General features: G+C 46.2%; 1 protein-coding gene across 1 annotated transcript in view; it reads left to right on the top strand.

Annotated features, from left to right (window-relative positions):
- Positions 1-17,089, top strand: part of JPH2 (junctophilin 2) — a 59,750-nt gene that overhangs the window by 1,073 nt on the left and 41,588 nt on the right. The gene's annotated exons all lie outside the window — the stretch shown is intronic.

The following is a 17,089-nucleotide window of genomic DNA, read 5'->3' on the forward strand; positions in this document are numbered from 1 at the left end:
GGGGGAGCAAGGGGCACGGTGACAGAAGCAGGGGGGCCAGGGCGTTATTTACCGCGTGACTGCAGGCAAGCCACTCTGCCTCTCCAGGACCCATTTTCTCGCTAGGAAAGGTGAGGCCAATGAAGGGCTACCGAGAGGACGGGCGGGAGCGCTTCGGGCAGGCCTGCCGTGTAAACACACACCCAGCACACATTCGTTAAGATGTACCTGCCACTGTTCACATGCCAGGTTTTCCATCGACTGGGGGGCAGACTCTAGCTTGCGCTCTAGGAGAATTGGGGTCTAGGCTCAACTTTGCCAAGAAAATGATTTTCAGGGACTAGATCATGAAGTATCCGTTCATTCATCCACCCACCCATCCATGCACGCATGCTTTTGTTCAGTGCGTATTTCTGTGGCACCTCCTATTTGCAAGCATTGTAAAGGGATAGAAAGAGGAATAAGACACAGCCCAGGGCTTCCAGGATAGGCTTGTAGACAAACCATTATATACAAGAATGTACAGAGTGCCGTAGGAGAAGGACGCTTTAGAAGAGGGTACATTTGAGTTGGATCTTGATTGGGGAAATTGCATTTGTGAGGGCGGGAGTGGGAGAGAGAAAAATAAGTAAAAGGCTCAGAAGCAGGAGAGAACTCAGTGGGTTCAGGGAATGGAGAGGAATTTTCTGCGGCAAAACAGCCCTGGGGGTTGGCAGAATAGATACCATCCCCTCCTCCACTGGGGGTAACTTCGAACATATCACTTATCTGGTCTTCAGTTTCCTCATTCATAAAATGGGGTATTTTCAAATAAGTACTCAAAATGTAGTCAGTGGACAGGTAGCGTCAGAAATAAATGCAAATTCAGGGGTCCCCCTACACCTGCTAAATCAGAATCTGAGGGCCAACCCAGACATCTACTTTAAGCTCATCCAGCAATTTTTATGCATGTTAAAGTGTAAGGAGTCGTGCTTTAAAACAGGGGCTTGCAAACTTTAGATAGCAGGCCAAACTGGCCTGCTGCCTGCTTTTGTGCAGCTTGGGAGCTGACAGTAATTTTTTACATTTTGAAATGTTTGGGGAAAAAAAGTCAAAAGAACAACACTATTTGTGAAAATGATATGAAAGTCCCTACATGACATCCTCAATTTTGTCTCCTGGCTCAGAAGCCTGAAAGATTTACTATTCAGCGACAGGAAAAGTTTGCTGGCTCCTGCCTTAAGTGTTCATTCAGGGTCCTTCCAGCCCAGGGTCACTCTATGCCTCCCTCACGTGCCCCGTTGGGAAGAGGCGCTGACACACATAACTCAAAGCTATGGCTCATTGAAAAAATATATATTTGGCGCCAGAGGACATTGGAGCAGGGGCAGGAAGGACATAGTCAGAGTGGAGAGTGGCCCCCGGTGCAGGATGGGCTGAATGGGCTGCCAGTGGGTGGCTATCTGGCGAGGGTCCACCCTCGAAAGTGCCTGGATGTTAACGAGGTTTATCCCTGGAGTTTCCATGTGTGCCATGGCGGTGGCACAGCACTGGCTGGACCTGGACAGCGCTGAGGACAAATTCTGGTACCACACTTCCTAATTCTGTGTACCACACTTCCTAATTCAGTGACCTTGAGCTGCTGCTGAACTTCTGCAATCCAGTGCGATGCCATTCACTGGATGTTTGTGCCCAATACTATGCTAAGCACTGGGGACAAGCAGAGAGCAGGCCTCAATCTCGCTGGCTGTAAGGTGGAGATAACCCTTGAGTGCTTGCAGGTACCAATTACTGCTGCAAAGTGGTGCACAGTGCATGGGGGCCAAATGTTTCTTCTCTTTCCCCTCTCAAACCAAGGTGTGTGTGACTGGGGCCTGGGTGTGAGTCACAGGGACACATATTTTGGGGAAGCTATAGGTTGATCTCCTGATATATCTAAAGGGAGCCCGGGGAGGGAGGCTCATTTATTCATGCAACCAATATTATAGAGCATCATCTATATGTCAGGCACCATCCTACACGAGTTCCAGGGGCCGGGGCAGTGAACAAGCAAAGTCCTCAGGAAGTTTCCTGACTCATGAAGACAGAAATAAACTGGAAAACAAACATATGTAATTTCCAGAAGTTGCGAGTGTTATGAGAAAAAAAAGCAAAGAAGGAAGAGGGTGATGTTTTTGGATAGGGTAGTCTGAGAAGCAGGATGGAGAGTTCTAGAGTGAGGACTTCCCCGCAGCGGGAATGGCCCTGGCAAAGGCCCCGAGGCAGGACTGGGTTTGGGGTGCTTGAGGAACAGCAAGAGCGCCAGGGTGTCAGGAACAGAGTGACTGAGGGGAGCAGGCAGGGGCGGCCCTGGGGATGTGGGCATGGGCCAGATCAAGGAGGCTTTGCAGGGGCCTGGGTATTATCCGAGGTGTACTCAGGTGACCAGAAGACCTGGTCCAGCCTCTTTTCCCAAATGAGAGAACCCCACTTTCCGGCAGCCTGGAAGCCTCACAGATCCTCTCTCCCAAGCCACACACGAGGTGCAACTCTCCAAAATTAGATGTGGCCACTGCTTTGGAAAATCTCTTTAATCAACCTGTCATCGGTTCCCCGAGGGTTTGTTAAGGACCTGCCCTTTGCCCCATTCTGGGTAGCGCTGGGCGGAATGTGGGCAATTAAGATCCTGTGATTAGGAAGGTTGGGAGTCGGGTAGCCCTGGGTTATTACACATCCTGGCTCCATCACATTCTTTAATCTCTTAGAGCCTTAGTTTCCTCATCCATAAAGTGAGTTTATCCTAATCTCTACTAAGACTTCCCATTCAGTAAATGGTAGCTGCTGCCCTGGCTGGTTTCCTCAGTGGTTAGAGCCTCAGCCTGCAGACTGAAGGGTCCACGGGTTTGATTCCTGGTTAAGGGCACATACCTCGGTTGCAGGCTCAATCCCCAGCCCAGATGGGGGTGTGTGTGGGAGGCAACCAATCAATGTGTCTCTTTCACATCGGTGTTTCTCTCTCTCTCTCTCCCCCTCCTCCCTCCCCTCCACTCTCTCTAAAAACAAATCAATGGAAAAAATATCCTCGGGTGAGGAATAAAAAAATAAATAAATAAATGGTAGTTGCCATTATTACTATTACCTATCATTAATTCATTCAATAAATGTGCATTGAGTGCTTTTTAGTTAGCCAGCACTACACTGCACTAAGTGGTGGGGGTAGTGTGTTGGCTACTAGGCAGGGGAGTACCCACCGGGGACTAAGGGAGCCAGGGGAAGGCAGTTGACCAGACAGGCATTCAGGGAGGCTTCCAGGAGTAAGTGGCACGCCAGGCCCCTGTGTATGGAGTCAGCCGGGTGACAAGGTGGCGGACGACAGAAAGGATACAAAGCCAGGAGGTCCAAAACGTGCTGTCCAGCCGGAGATTGAGCTGAAACTTGCATCTTATCTAAAGTTTTGAGATGTAGTGATCAACGGACCATGTGTCCCATTTCCTCCACTCCCCGCCTTACCTGGCAGTCAAATGTTATAGGTACCTGCTCTAAACCAAAAAAAAAAAACACAACAAAAAAAACAAACAAAAAAAACCACACAAACAACAACCAAAAAACACAGCACTCTTCCAAACTGGAGGTGTCAACCCATTAATAGGTGGTACAGTGGGTCATGACCTGCATGTTTTTAAATGAAAGAATAGAATAGAATAGAAAATATCACATGTTTCATAGAGAATAAGATAAAGTATGGTTTCCTAAAATATTTGTTCAGTTGGAGATATACGTGTGTGTGGGTGTGTATGTGTGTGTATAAAAATGTCTATGTTTATGTGTGTATTATAATATCAACTTTATTTCTTACTATTTATTACTTTTGTATCATGGTCAGAAAGTTTGAAAATCATGATTCTAAAGTGTCTCTCTGGCTGGAGGGTGAGCCCTCCGGTTCTCCGGTGGGAAGGGGAAGGTGGTGCAGGCACAGGGGCTCTGGCCTCCTAAACCTGCTGTAAGCTTCTTGGCACCCTTCCCCTGCCTATAGCCCTTTACTCCCCTGGCCATATATAGCCAAACTAAAAATAGCTGCTGACTTAAAACTCCAAAGCAAGCATACCCCGGGCCCTCCAGTAGGACCCTGCGGGGTGCCTGGCTGTTCCCAGAGACCCGCAGACTTCCGGACTAGAGGGTCTTCAGTGGGCGATGCTTTCTGAGGTTGTGGACCTGGGTCCCGAGCCTTGGCCTCAGAGGCCTATAAATGCCCTAAAGGCGAGATGTATGCAATGTAAGACGTGTGCATCCGCGCATGGACTCTCTGCGATCCTCTGGGAGGGTTTCTCAGAAAGCCTCAGATTCTCAAAATAATCTGGTGCTCAAACAGGTTATTAAACAAAGTTCCCCAACCATTGATCTAACTCAATGATCCCCTCCCCCAAATGTGCAGTGGGAAAACCAGCTTTTCCGTAAGGCTAATAATAATGATAATAATAATAATAATAATAGTTAACATTTGGGAAGTGTGTACAATGTGTGGGGTGCTGTTCTTGGCATGTGGCACATGTGTTACTTAAACTCTCACAGCAACCTTACCGGGAAGTGCTAATATCACTCCTATTTTATTTTACCTTATTTTATGAGGAAAAGGTAAAATAATTGGTTTAATTAACCAGGAAAAGAAACGACTAAGGGATGAGTTAATCTTCCGTATTAGATGAAAGGTTTTAATTTTTTGTTTTATTCTTAGGTAATACCATTTGTTGAAAAAACTATATTTTCTCTGTTTCTTGTATTAAAAAATATTTTTTTTAATTTCCATCCCCCTACCCCTCTTTTTTGGCAACCATCAGCTTGTTCTCTATATCTATGGGCCTACTTCTGTTTTGTTTTGTTTATTCATTTTTTTTAATGTTCCACATATAAGTGTGGTCATACAGTATTTGTCTTTCTCTGACTTATTTCACTTAATACAATGCTCTTAGGATCTATCCATGTTGTTGAAAATGGCAAGATTTCATTCTTTTGGTAGCTGAATAATATCCCATTGTATATACACACCAATCTTCTTTATCCATTTATTTATTTGTGGACAACTAGGTTGCTTCCATATCTTAACTATAACTAATAATGCTGCAATGAACTAAGGGTGCATATTAGCATTCTTTTCAAAATAGCATTTCTGTTTTCTTCATATAAATACCCAGAAGTGGAATTGCTGGAGTATGGCAGCTCTATTTCTAATTTTTTGAGGAATCTCCATACCGCTTTCTATAGTTACTGCATTACCCCTATTTTATAGGTGAGGAAACTTAGACACATATTATTTTAAGTATTCTCACTCACAGTCCTCTAGGTAACAAGAGACAGAGGTAGAATTTGATAATACCTGATAGTATTTCAAAATATAAGTATTTTAATGAATGATAAATGACTACCGAAAAGAATCAGGACTACCAGTGCAAAATGAAAGTGTGGGGCCCCTTCTACCAAATCAGTAAGAACTTCAGGTGGCGACAGCAGAGCATTAAACCATGTGCAGGGCCTTCTAAGCTCAGGGCCCCATGCAGCTGCCCAGGAAACATGAGTGAAGCTCAGGCTCTGTGCTAAGAACCTTCCATGCATTATATTATTTAGGCTTCTTAACAACTCTCTCATTGACTACACTAGCAGCTTTGAAATGTTCATGATTGCAACCCACTGTGGGGAGTGTACTTCATATTTTGATTCTATGCACACACACAAATGTAAAATGTTCATCATAAGACATCATAAGATCATCCCTTTCTTGATGCAGTACAGTACTTGCTATTTTCTTTTTTACTCGATCCTGTTGATAGAGAACTATTATTCTATCTTGTTGAGAGAATTAAATGATGCCCTGATATATGTAAAAGCACTTAGAACAGAGTTTGGCATCTGTTTAGCACTTTTATTATTATTACATGCTGGAAAAATTATATTTATGTGTTTAACTATGACAACTGGGTCAAAAACCCAAGCTTCTATGTTCTAAATATGCTCAATTTTTTTCCTCCTCCCCAAAGTGGATAACTTCAACTCATTTTAGCCCAACTGACTGAACATAGAAGCCAAATGGATTTGCCAGGATAAAGTCCTAAGCAGTGATGCCTGGTGTCACATTATCTGGGCCTGTGATATGTGTTCCTTGAATCAGCGTCCATATTTATTTATTTAATTGCTCCCCAAAGGAATATTTTTTCTATTGATCTATTTGTCCATCTTTATGCCAATATCACGCTGCCTTGGTTACTGGAGCCTTATAGTAAACTTTAAATCAGAGTAAATCCTCCAACTTTGCTCTTCTTGTTCAAGACTTTTTGGGTTATTCTAGCTTATTTCCATTCTAAAACCAGTTTGTACAGTTCTATTACAAAGTTTGCTGGGAATCTGATTAAAATGCATTTGATCTCTGCATCAGTTTGGACAGCATGGATATCTTAACAGCAATGAGTCTTCCAGTCCATGGACATGGTATATATCCCTGTTTATTCAGATTTTTAATTCACTCAGCAATGTTTTGTAGTTTTCAGTGTCTTGCACATCTTTTGTTAAATAAAATTAAGTATTTTTTTATGATATAGTAAAAGGCATTTTAAGTTTCATTTTTCTAATTGTTCATTGCTAGGTTATAGAAACAATTATTTTTTAAAAAATATATATTTTATTCAATTTTTTTACAGAGAGGAATGGAGAGGGATAGAGAGCTAGAAACATCGATGAGAGAGAAATATCGATCAGCTGCCTCCTGCACCCCCCCCACTGGGGACGTGCCCGCAACCAAGATACATGCCCTTGACCAGAATCGAACCTGGGACCTTTCTGTCCGCAGGCCGATGCTCTATCCACTGAGCCAAACCGGTTTCGGCGAAACAATTATTTTTGTATATAGGCTTTGGATCCTTTTACTTTGCTAAATTAATTTCTTCATTCTAATAGAATTTTTGTTTTGTTTTTTGACTTTCAGATTTAAGAAAAACATCTTTTAATATAAAATTTCTTATTGCTATTAAACACCATGTGTAGAAGTCCTAAGAGAGTCTGATAGTTCTAAAGGGAGCCACATGGTACTTATTAGTAAGCACTTGGGGCTTAGAGTAGCCAGATCTGAGTTCAAATCCCAGCCATGGCACTTCTTAATTCTATGAACCTGGGGACATTGTGTAACCTTTCTGAGCTTCCATTTCCTTTTTCCCGTTAAGGATGCCAAAATCCTTCTCAACATATGATTGAAACAATGAAATGAGATGATACATAAAGAGAACTTAGCATAATGCTTACCACATAGGAATGCTGAGACATACATTCTCCTCTCTGTATTTCTGTGTACAATCCAAAGGGCTAACTAATTCAGGATGGCCTGTACCTCAGCTGTCCTTGCTTTGGAGAGAATATTTCAGCACAAAAATTAGCTTTGACTTTGGAGCAATTAATAAGCCAAGACTTTGATTCACTTAGTTCTGCCTTGAGTCCTGCCAGTGTAGATGAAATCCATGCCAGGCATGGTTCCATTTCGAATGTAGAATCAGCATAATTTAACCTCATCTTGAAAATCTCATGCCTCAGTTCACAGCCAGGGGTCAGCGTGACAGCCGGTTGAGTTGAGGTCATGCCAGCTCCCTGGCATTATCGGGGACCCCGGGTGGCAGCGGGGGGCGGGGGGGGGGGGGAGCAGAGTGACCCTCAGCAAGACAGGGAAGTGGATGTAATTACTCTTTCTTCTCTGTGGCCTTGTTTTCTGTGATGCATGTGTCCAACTGGCCAAGTCCCTCGTCCAAGGCTGGTCTCCTGGGATTTGCTGAGTTTCCAGGGCCTGCTAATTCCGTGTCCCCACAGCTGTTCGCTGGACCAGCCCTTGCTGAAACACCCTTGCAAAGAATGTGGAGTCATTTTCTGAGGGCCCTGGCAGAGGGTGGGGTGCGGGGTGTGGGGCTTGCTTCCGGCCATAGACTAGAGCGTTGTCCTGTTGTCTCCTAGCCTTCCTAAGCAGGTGAGCAGTTAGGCCTGGTCTCGAGTGCAGCATCCAGGGCCCCTACTCGCTCCTGTGTAACTGAGAGTTGACGGGTCTAGACCTAGCTGACAAAATCCATGGAGCGATCCAGGGGCAGTGAGAACTTCAGCACCCCCTCCTCCTGCCATTCGGGTAGTGAGCACCTTGAGTCTGAAAGTATTCAAGCACACGCTGCTGACGGTTTAGAGTGGGGGCACTCACTGAGGCCTGCAGGAAATGCTGTTTGGCATGCACAATAGTTTCCATTCCTTTTATTTTTAACGACATTAGAATTAGAATCCTTTATGGATACCATCTTCACAGTGATCAAATCTCACAGCATCAGTGATAAGAGAACCTGACAGTATGGCCCTCGATGAAATGTATAGGGAAGGACAGAACATCACCCATATCACATCCCTGACAGGTAGGGTGGAGTGGGGACAGTTCATGCCGGGACCTGCAGGCCCACTGAGTGGGAGCTCTAAAAGCGACATGATCTGACTTGGTTTAAAGGGATTCCTTTGGCTACTGTTGGTTGGTTTGTTTTTAATATTTTTTTTTATTTCAGAGAGGAAGGGAGAAGGAGAGAGAAACATCAATGATGAAAGAGAATCATTGATCGGCTGCCTCCTGCATGCCCACACTGGAGGTTAAGCCCACAACCCGGGCATCTGCCCTGACCGGGAATCGAACTGTGACCTCCTGGTTCATAGGTAGATGCTTAACCACTGAGCCACGCTGGCCGGGCTTGGCTACTGTTTTGAGAGACTGTTTGGGGGAGAGGAGGTGGTGCAGAAAGGGACTTATTAGTGAGTTTATGCAGTAACACAGATGAGAAGCAACAGTGGCTTGCACCCCCATCCCACACAGCCAGGGCAGAGAGAAGTGGTTGAACTCTGGGTCTGTTTTGGAGGTAGAGCCCATAGGTTTTGCTGATCGGCTGGATGGGAAGCAAGAGGAAGAGAAGTCAAGGATGGCTCCATGGCTTTGGCCTGAGCCACAGCAGAACTGTGCTGCCCTGAACTGAGATAGGATGGAGATTCGAAGAGGGAAGGTCAGAAGCTCAGTGTGGAACACTGCGATGGCAGATGCCTGTCAGACATGCCACAGGGACATGCGGATTGTGGGGAGGACCGAACACAGGGGCCTGAATGACCACTGGGCGGCCTCCTTCTGAACCAAGACACTCTCCCCTCGATCCCTTTTGCGTCTCCCCTTCACAGACACGATTATTTCTGGTTTCCAAGGCCCACAGGGTCGCTGAGCTGACCCAGTGCCTGGCAAAGGGGCTTCACCCAGGTCACAGGCTTCCAGGCTGTCAGCATCCAGGCGATGTCACCTGGTTAATCCCCTGCTTCTTGTGCAAGCTGTGGGGCGTCATCCGGGGCAGCAGCCTCTGGATGGAGTGTGGAGGCGGGGGGGCGGGGGAGGGTTGGAGCACTGCAGGCTACAGGGACTTGTCATACATCCCTGCAACCTGACCCTGCTCCTGGAGCTGGTGACATTTGTCATCAGCTCCTCCACATTAGGTCTTCTAGTGGTGATCCTGGGAAACCTGAGACAGAGCTTTGATGGGCGGCAGCATTTGGGAGCCATGGGAAGAGACTTGGTGCCACCTCGCAAGCCAGCTAGAGAGCTCTTGTGGAGGTAGAGCCGATAGGTTTTGCTGATCGATTGGATGGGGAGCAAGAGGAAGAGGAGTCAAGGATGGCTTCGTGGCTTTGGCCTGAGCCACGGCAGGACAGTGTTGCCATGAACTGAGATAGAATGAGGGTTCGAATAGGAGCTCAGTGTTGGACACAGATGCCTGTTGGACATGCTAGGCTTTGGGACTGTTACGGGAAAAACAGCTCAGTCTAAATGCTCACCCAAAGGGACCATTCAGCTCACTCACGAACCATGCCGTGAACTACAATCCAGTAAGAAGACCAAGGTGGACCCACCTTCATCCTATAAAGGAATCTAAGACATTTAAAGTGAACAAGAACCATTCAGCAAGTGTTTACTGAGTGCCTACTATGTGCTAGGTAGTGTTTTCAGTGGCAGGGATAGCGGTAGAGTGGGGAACAGCTAACCTTTTAGTCTATTTGTCATTTGTATAGACTTGTAAATGAGAGGGAAAAAAGCCCAGAAGGACCTAAATTCTTAACAGCAATTACCCCTGGAGAAATGATATGTTATTTTTAGTATTCCTCTATTGTTATAATTTTATGCAAAAAGCATATATGACTTTTATAATTTTAAAAAGTGCCTTTCCTCCCAACATATAAATGACATTTATATACAGACCTTCAGGGTATAAAAAGCATTTGGGGGCTCTATGCAGAATTCTCTAGAATCTAGGCTCAGATCCCATAAGATTGCCCTTTGTTCTTCTCTCCACTGTGGGACTCAGCTCTTCAAAGCAAGCAAGATGGAAGAGCAATCAAGGCAGGAGATCTAGTCCCAGCTGAGCCTGGCTGTGTGGTCTTGGAAAAGTCCCTCTAAACCTCTGTGCCCTAGCTTCATCCTCTGTACAATGAGAGGCTGAGCTCCACTTACTTCTAAGGGTAAGTGGATTTTCTTTCGTGTGCAACACCAGCTGACTGTGTCTGCCTGGAGGTGTGGCGAGGGGAGACAACACGACCACATTGAGATCAAGTAGCAACGTCTGTTGTGGACAGAGCATGGGGAAGAGGTGGCCCAGGTGGCAGATTACATGTTGCCTTGGACTAGATGGTCTCCAAGGTCCACTTCAGCAGTGACCTTGGGATGGAGACACCCTCACTCACTGCCAAGCTGAGGTTGTGTATGAACATGTTGCCTATTTGCAGATATCAGGAACATGACAGTCTATTAGACACGGGTGCCGGCGCCAGCTCCTACCAGCTCACGAGAGCCCACTATTAAATTTTCAAGACTCGTGCAAGTTGGCTGTTCAGCTGTTGGTAGCTTGACCGGCAATGATGGGAATACTTCTGTGATGGAAATGGGCTAAGGTTCCAAATCAGGGTTGTTTATTTACTTTTCCCAAAGAGCTGTCTTACCAGTGTACCACTGAACATTGTGCTAATATGAAATGCCCTTTTTCCCTTCCCACCCAGATTTAAGGTGTCCAGCCATCCCCAAATCAGTTGCCTTGGAACTGTCCTGCTTATATATTGAAAGTCTCACATTGGGGGGAAACAGCTCAGTCTCAGGCAAACTGGGATGACTGGTCACCCTGCAATTCTTTCCCATGAAGTGAAGATAGCCAACATTTTAGAGCCTGAGATATTGCTAGATATACTACTCACAGCCACCCGCAGAGTGGGCTTGCTAGGCCTCCTTTGCCAAGCAGAGAAATGAACAGGGGTTAACTAGGGTGCCGGGAGAGCCACACTGTGCCAGGCAAAAGGCACATCACGGGCAAAGCTATGGAGGTAGGATGGAGTCTGTTGTGTTTAAGAAAAAGATGGAGCACAGAGACTGAGAAGGAAAGTGGGATGGATAAGGGTGGAAAGGTGGCAGGGCCCAGGTCATGAGGGCTTCGTGGGTCACAGTGAGGAGTGTGACTCCATCCTTGTGGTGCCTCACTCTGGGGCAACCCAAAGCTAAAGACTGGTTGATACCAGAATACAAAGGCCCAGCCTTCTTGCTTTGATTTTGGACAACTCTGAAGGGCCAGCTCTAGAGATCCTCATGGGATCAGCTGACGCCTTAGTAATTGGTAGCCATTGTTCAAGTTCTTCCACTGTTGACTCCTGCTTCCTTCCTTACAGGTGTTTGATCTGCGAGCACTCACCACAGAATCGCCCCAATTCAATCTTAGCCTCAGAATGTGTTTTCTAGGACCCACGGCAATCCTCCTCAAGACACTGGGCAGCCACTGCAGGGTTTTAAGTGGGGTAACCAGATTAGATCTGCATCTTACAAAGGCGATGAGGCTGGTGGAGTGAAGGATGGATTGAATTAGACACCAGGAAAGGCAGGAGACCAGGGAAGATGCTATTGTAATCAACCAGGGAGGGCTGGTGAGGCCTGGACTAGATGGATGCGTGGGAATAAAGAGAAGTGGGGGATTAAAGGGATATTCACAATCGGGTCTGTTTCCAAAGCCCAGGCCATTGCCATTATTCTTTGTTGCCCCCAAATATGTCCCAGGCTTGACTTGCTTTCTCCGGGATGCTGGGTCCATGGTCTTTATCAAGGTGGACTGGAGCCAAGCTCGGATAGGCCCTCTAAACTCAGGAGGATCTGTATGGGTGATTATGGCATGGGCAGGTATGTTCACCACAATGTACATTCCTGGTTTTCCTGGTCTGATTTTGTTGTGCCTGGACAGGAGCCACTGACCCTTGAACTCTCTGGTGCTCATCTGCCATTGTAAACCCCAGGTGAAATCTGTAGATGCTCCATGCTCCTGCCCAGTGATCTTGTGCTCACATCTGAGACAGTGTGAGAGGACATGCAGAAGGACCAGGGATGGCTATTAGACGAAATAGGCAAGATATAGACAAGATGGTTGCCACAGGAAGTAAGAAGTGATGAATGTCTGAAGCAATGAGACCTTGGTGGGAGAAGGTGGCCTGGGAGGTGTCCTAAGGGAGGTGGCTTTGAAACTGGGCTTTGGCAGATTTGGGAAGACAAAGCTGAAAAGGTAAATGGGGTCGAGGTCAGGAAGACACTGGACTGTTAGGTAAGGACTTCCAGAGGCAGTGGAGACCCCTGGAGAAGAGCTAGTCCTGATTCCTTTCTCTCCATCTCTGTTCAGCCCTCCAGGGACACTGACCTTTGGACCTCAGACAGTTTTCTAGAAATAGGCAGGTGTCTCTGGCCAGAAGGGGCGGCGTTCTGTGTCCATTCTCTCTTTGGAGGCAGAGTCCCTGGTCTGGCCAGTCATCTCTTCTCTGCCTCAAAGTGAACTCTGGCTTTCCTAGATTTCCTTTGGGTTTCTGAAGCGGCCATGCTTTCTTCGGAGCTGAGGTTTGACTTGCAAGGGATGTTCTCAGCTTTGCAGTGGTGCAGAGGTGAAAGCACTGACCAAGTCCCTTGTCTGTGACCACCACCCACTGCCATACTTATGTGATCATGAGCAAATCATTTAAATTCTTAGTTTCAATGTTTCCAACTCTAAAATCCTAACCTATATCTGTTAGGATGTACAGGGGTGGGCAAAGGTAGGTTTACAGTTGTGAGTACATGAAACGGTTTATTCTTGTATTATTGATTAATTATTGCATTATTTTCCATACAAACTATAAACCTACTTTTGCCCACCCCTGTATATTTTTTTGGCCTGCAGGCAGCAAAAAAATAACTCTAAAAGACTTAAACCAGCACTTTCCATAGAAATATAATGTATGTAGGCTATGTATGTAATTTTAAATTTTCTAGTAGCCAGATTAAAAAAGGTAAAATTAATTTTGATAGTTTATTTAATGATATCCAAAATATCATCATTACTAAATATTATCATTATAATATATAAGTATTAGTGAGATATTTTACATTCTTTTTTGTACTGATTCTTCGAAATTCAGTGCTCAGTAAACACATGTGTCTAGTGACTACCATATTGGACAACACAAAGTTAAACAATAAGGATATTTATAATCTCACATAAACAAGAATCCAGAGGTAGAGGTTAATGGAAGCTCAACAGCATAAACAAGGACTCAGGTTCCTGCTACTTTTTGCTCTGCCATCGTACAGTGTCACCGTTGTTCTCAGCTACCTCCCCGCATTGGCCCCCAAATGGCTGCCACTGCTCCGGGGTCATCTTCACACACAACAACACCCAGCAGCAGAAAAGGGCATGTTTCCCTATATATCTGTCTTTATGAGACCTCTTTCCTGTCTCCCTCTCCCCACCCATTCAGCTGACGTTCCCGCATGTCTCACTGCTGAATTTCATTGCATGGTCATATCTGATCCAATCGTTGGCAAGGTGGATAGGCCTAAATGTCTGGATCGGAGCAATTGGGATTTACCCCTGGATTGGGGACCTTAATCTGAGTCCCATGGAGGAGGACTGGAGCCTGGAACAGAGTGGAGGTTCTATCAGCAAATAAGAGGAGAGTTGCAGTTGGGTCACCCACAGTATTGGCACGATACCTGCTCCCCTGTCCTCCCCAGGTTGAGCTGTGGAGTTTCTCACTACCTGGCATTCGTACGTCATCTACGATGTCCAGTTTCTGTCGGTTTCTTTAGAGTGGAGTGAGAAGTTAAAGGCACTTGCTGAACAATCTCAGTGTAGGAAATGTCTAGATTTTTATAATTTCATTCCCAATCTTTTATAATTATTAATACTGAATTTGAGGGCAATTTTTTTAGGGATTGTCCTTCATGGACACCCAAAAGCATTTAGTTTGTTTTCAGAGAAATAAAACCCTCTTTTTCTTTAAAACCCTTTAAAAAAATTCTAAACACGTTGGCTTAGATATAAATATTAGTAAATCACATAACTTCCATAATGAGCACAGCTGACTTGGGAACAGTCTTAAATAAACACGCAACTCCATGTGGTTTCAGAAGTGTGGCGACTATTAGAACACGGCCTGCCCGCCAGCACATCGGGGGCCAAGGGCATCAGTTAGCAGGTTTCTCAGAGGGAACGGAGCATGCTGGTTAATTGGAGGTTAGTGGAGAGGTTTCACAGCTCTACTCCAAGCGGCATATTAGAATTACTTACGGTGCTTTTAAAAACTCCGGTGTCCACATTAATTAAACCATCATCTCTGGCTTGGCGAGTGGGTCTTGTACTACAGAAACGACAAGAAACTACTCTGCAACGCGTGTGTTTAGGGGATGTGGAGGTAGGTTTCACTGATGAACAGACTCCCACATTTTCTTCTTCCCAAGGATGGAGGCACGTTGGTCTCCCTGAGTCAGGGGTGTGCCCAAACCAGCGAAAGCTGGGCCTCTCAAGGCCCAAGGCTGCTTTCTTACAAACAAGCAGACCGAGGCAGAAAATGGGGGCTGGTCTCAGTCCCTCCCTCTGATTTCTCCCTGTCCTCCCTGGGTCCTTTTCCTCTTTCCAGTTAATCCTTCCTGGGCCAGCATTTCTGAGCAAAGGCTCTGACCTGTCAAAAAGCTAGCCTTTAGTCTTGGCCAGTGTGACTCAGTTGATTGGGCATCATACCATGCACCGAAAGGTCACTGGTTCAGTTCCCAGTTGGGGCACATGCCCAGGTTGCGGGCTGGTAGAAAGCATGCAGGAGGCAGCCTATCGATGCTTCACTCTCACATTGTTTCTCTCTCTCTTCTCCCTTCCCCTCTCTGAAATCAATTTAAAAAATCAATAAAAATATTTCTTAAAAAGCTAGCCTTTATTGAGCACTTCCTTTGTCCTAGCTGCCTCCCATATAGTTCAATTAATCTTTGATCAACCAACCCTCCATACTCCACTGTCAAGTCCCAGCCCATCATCTCTCCGGACCACTGCTGTGGCTGCCTAACGTTTATTTCTGTGCTGGTTGATTAAACGTAGTCTACCCCTGGCACTAGACTCCAAGCCCCTGAAGGCAGGGACCATGTCAATTTATTTATTGCTGTCGCCCCGGCACCTAGCACCAAGACTGCAGTATCCACAGCAAACAGTTGTTGAATTCAAAGGAATAAATGAAGTAGGTCTCATTACCTCCAATTTAGGATAAAACGAGGCTCAGCAGGTTTAACTAAATCATGCCTATTTTAAAACTATTCCGTGTCAGAGTTAAGGTTAAAACTCGGGTCACTCTCCACTAAACCAGAAGGGCACTTGCAGAGAGAAGGCGATACGCAGGTTTTATTAAATTTAGGAGCCTGGTCTGAGGAACTGGACTGTACGTACCGTAGTCATGGCCCTCACTAGCCTTTTGTAAGTATCCCTGTAACTCCCACAGTTTGAGCTGCTGAGCCTCAAGCCCTGAACAAGGGTGACAGTCACTGCCAATCACTACTGAGCACTTACCATGTACTGAGTCGCGAGGAAAGGAAGATGTGGCCCCTGCCCCTGAGAGAACATAGGGTGGCAATTAGGAGAGATACAGATTCATCAGGTGTTGACTGAGGGCTTCCTGGGGCCTGGGAACTGTGCTGGATGCTGGGATCACAGCAGGACTACCTAGAGAAGGCTCCCTCTCTCTTGGAAGCCAAAGTCCGGTAGGAAAGGCTTACGGTGAACAAATGATCAAAGTAAGTATCTAACTGCAACTGGGGAGAGTGCCAAGAAGAAGCACAGAGTGACACGACACCGCGTGGCAGCGCTCAGGGAGCAGAGTTCAATACATCTTCCCGGGTGAAGTCACGTTTAAGCCAAGGCTTGAAATATCAACAGAGTTGGGCAGGGGAGGAGGGAGGCGAAGAGCACGCCAAGAAGAGGAAAGGAAGCATGTGCAAAGGCCCTGAAGCAGGAAGGTGAGTGGGACCAGAGAGCTGTTGGAGATGAGTCAGGACAGGTGGGTAGCTGCAGCCCACGCCAGGCCTTGTAGGCTGCTGAGAATCTTGCTCCTTACCCTGAGGGCAGTGGGAAACCCTGCAGTGTTTACCAGGCCACGTGAGGGGCCAGCCCTAAGGGGATCAGGAGGCACTTCCTTCCTCAGAGGGCCTCTGGCAGCCAGAAAACTGCATCGGATCCCCCTTCTCTCCCTCTTCCAATGCATTCTTCCTGTCCCCCAGAGGGCACTGTCCTGTCTTAGAGAGAGTCAGGCTGCGGATGGCCCCAGCACTTGGCTTTTCCAATCCTTCCCAGAGAGCCGTCACTCCAGCCTCCCCTGGGTGTCTGTGCCTCTTGACACTTGCTTGTAAGTTTCCTAATATAGCCGGACTGTTTCCTCAACTGGTGACCAAGAGCTGCTCTTCTGTTGCAATCTTAGTTTTTCCTGGGCTTAAAGGGACCATGTCAGCCCATCTCATGTCAAATTTAAGCTAAAGGTAGTAGGGTTGGTTTAATTTCACAAACTTGTCCAACCCAGAGATTAGATGTCTTCTCTCTTTCCCCAGTTTACCACCTTCTCTGCTCTCTTCTTTACTTTTCCTTCTCCCCACTCCCCCGCCCCCTTTCTTCTGAGACAACTCAAAGGCACACGGCTAGACATGGATGTGAGTTTTGGTTCTGGTGCTTTTATTAGCTGTGTCATCTTGGGGGAGTCTTATAGGAATCATTAAATACCTCTGCAGTCATTTCCACAGAGCTCTTTTCTGATGGATAGAGCA

Source organism: Eptesicus fuscus, chromosome 12 (assembly GCF_027574615.1).
Source record: "Eptesicus fuscus isolate TK198812 chromosome 12, DD_ASM_mEF_20220401, whole genome shotgun sequence".
Lineage (NCBI taxonomy): Eukaryota > Metazoa > Chordata > Mammalia > Chiroptera > Vespertilionidae > Eptesicus > Eptesicus fuscus.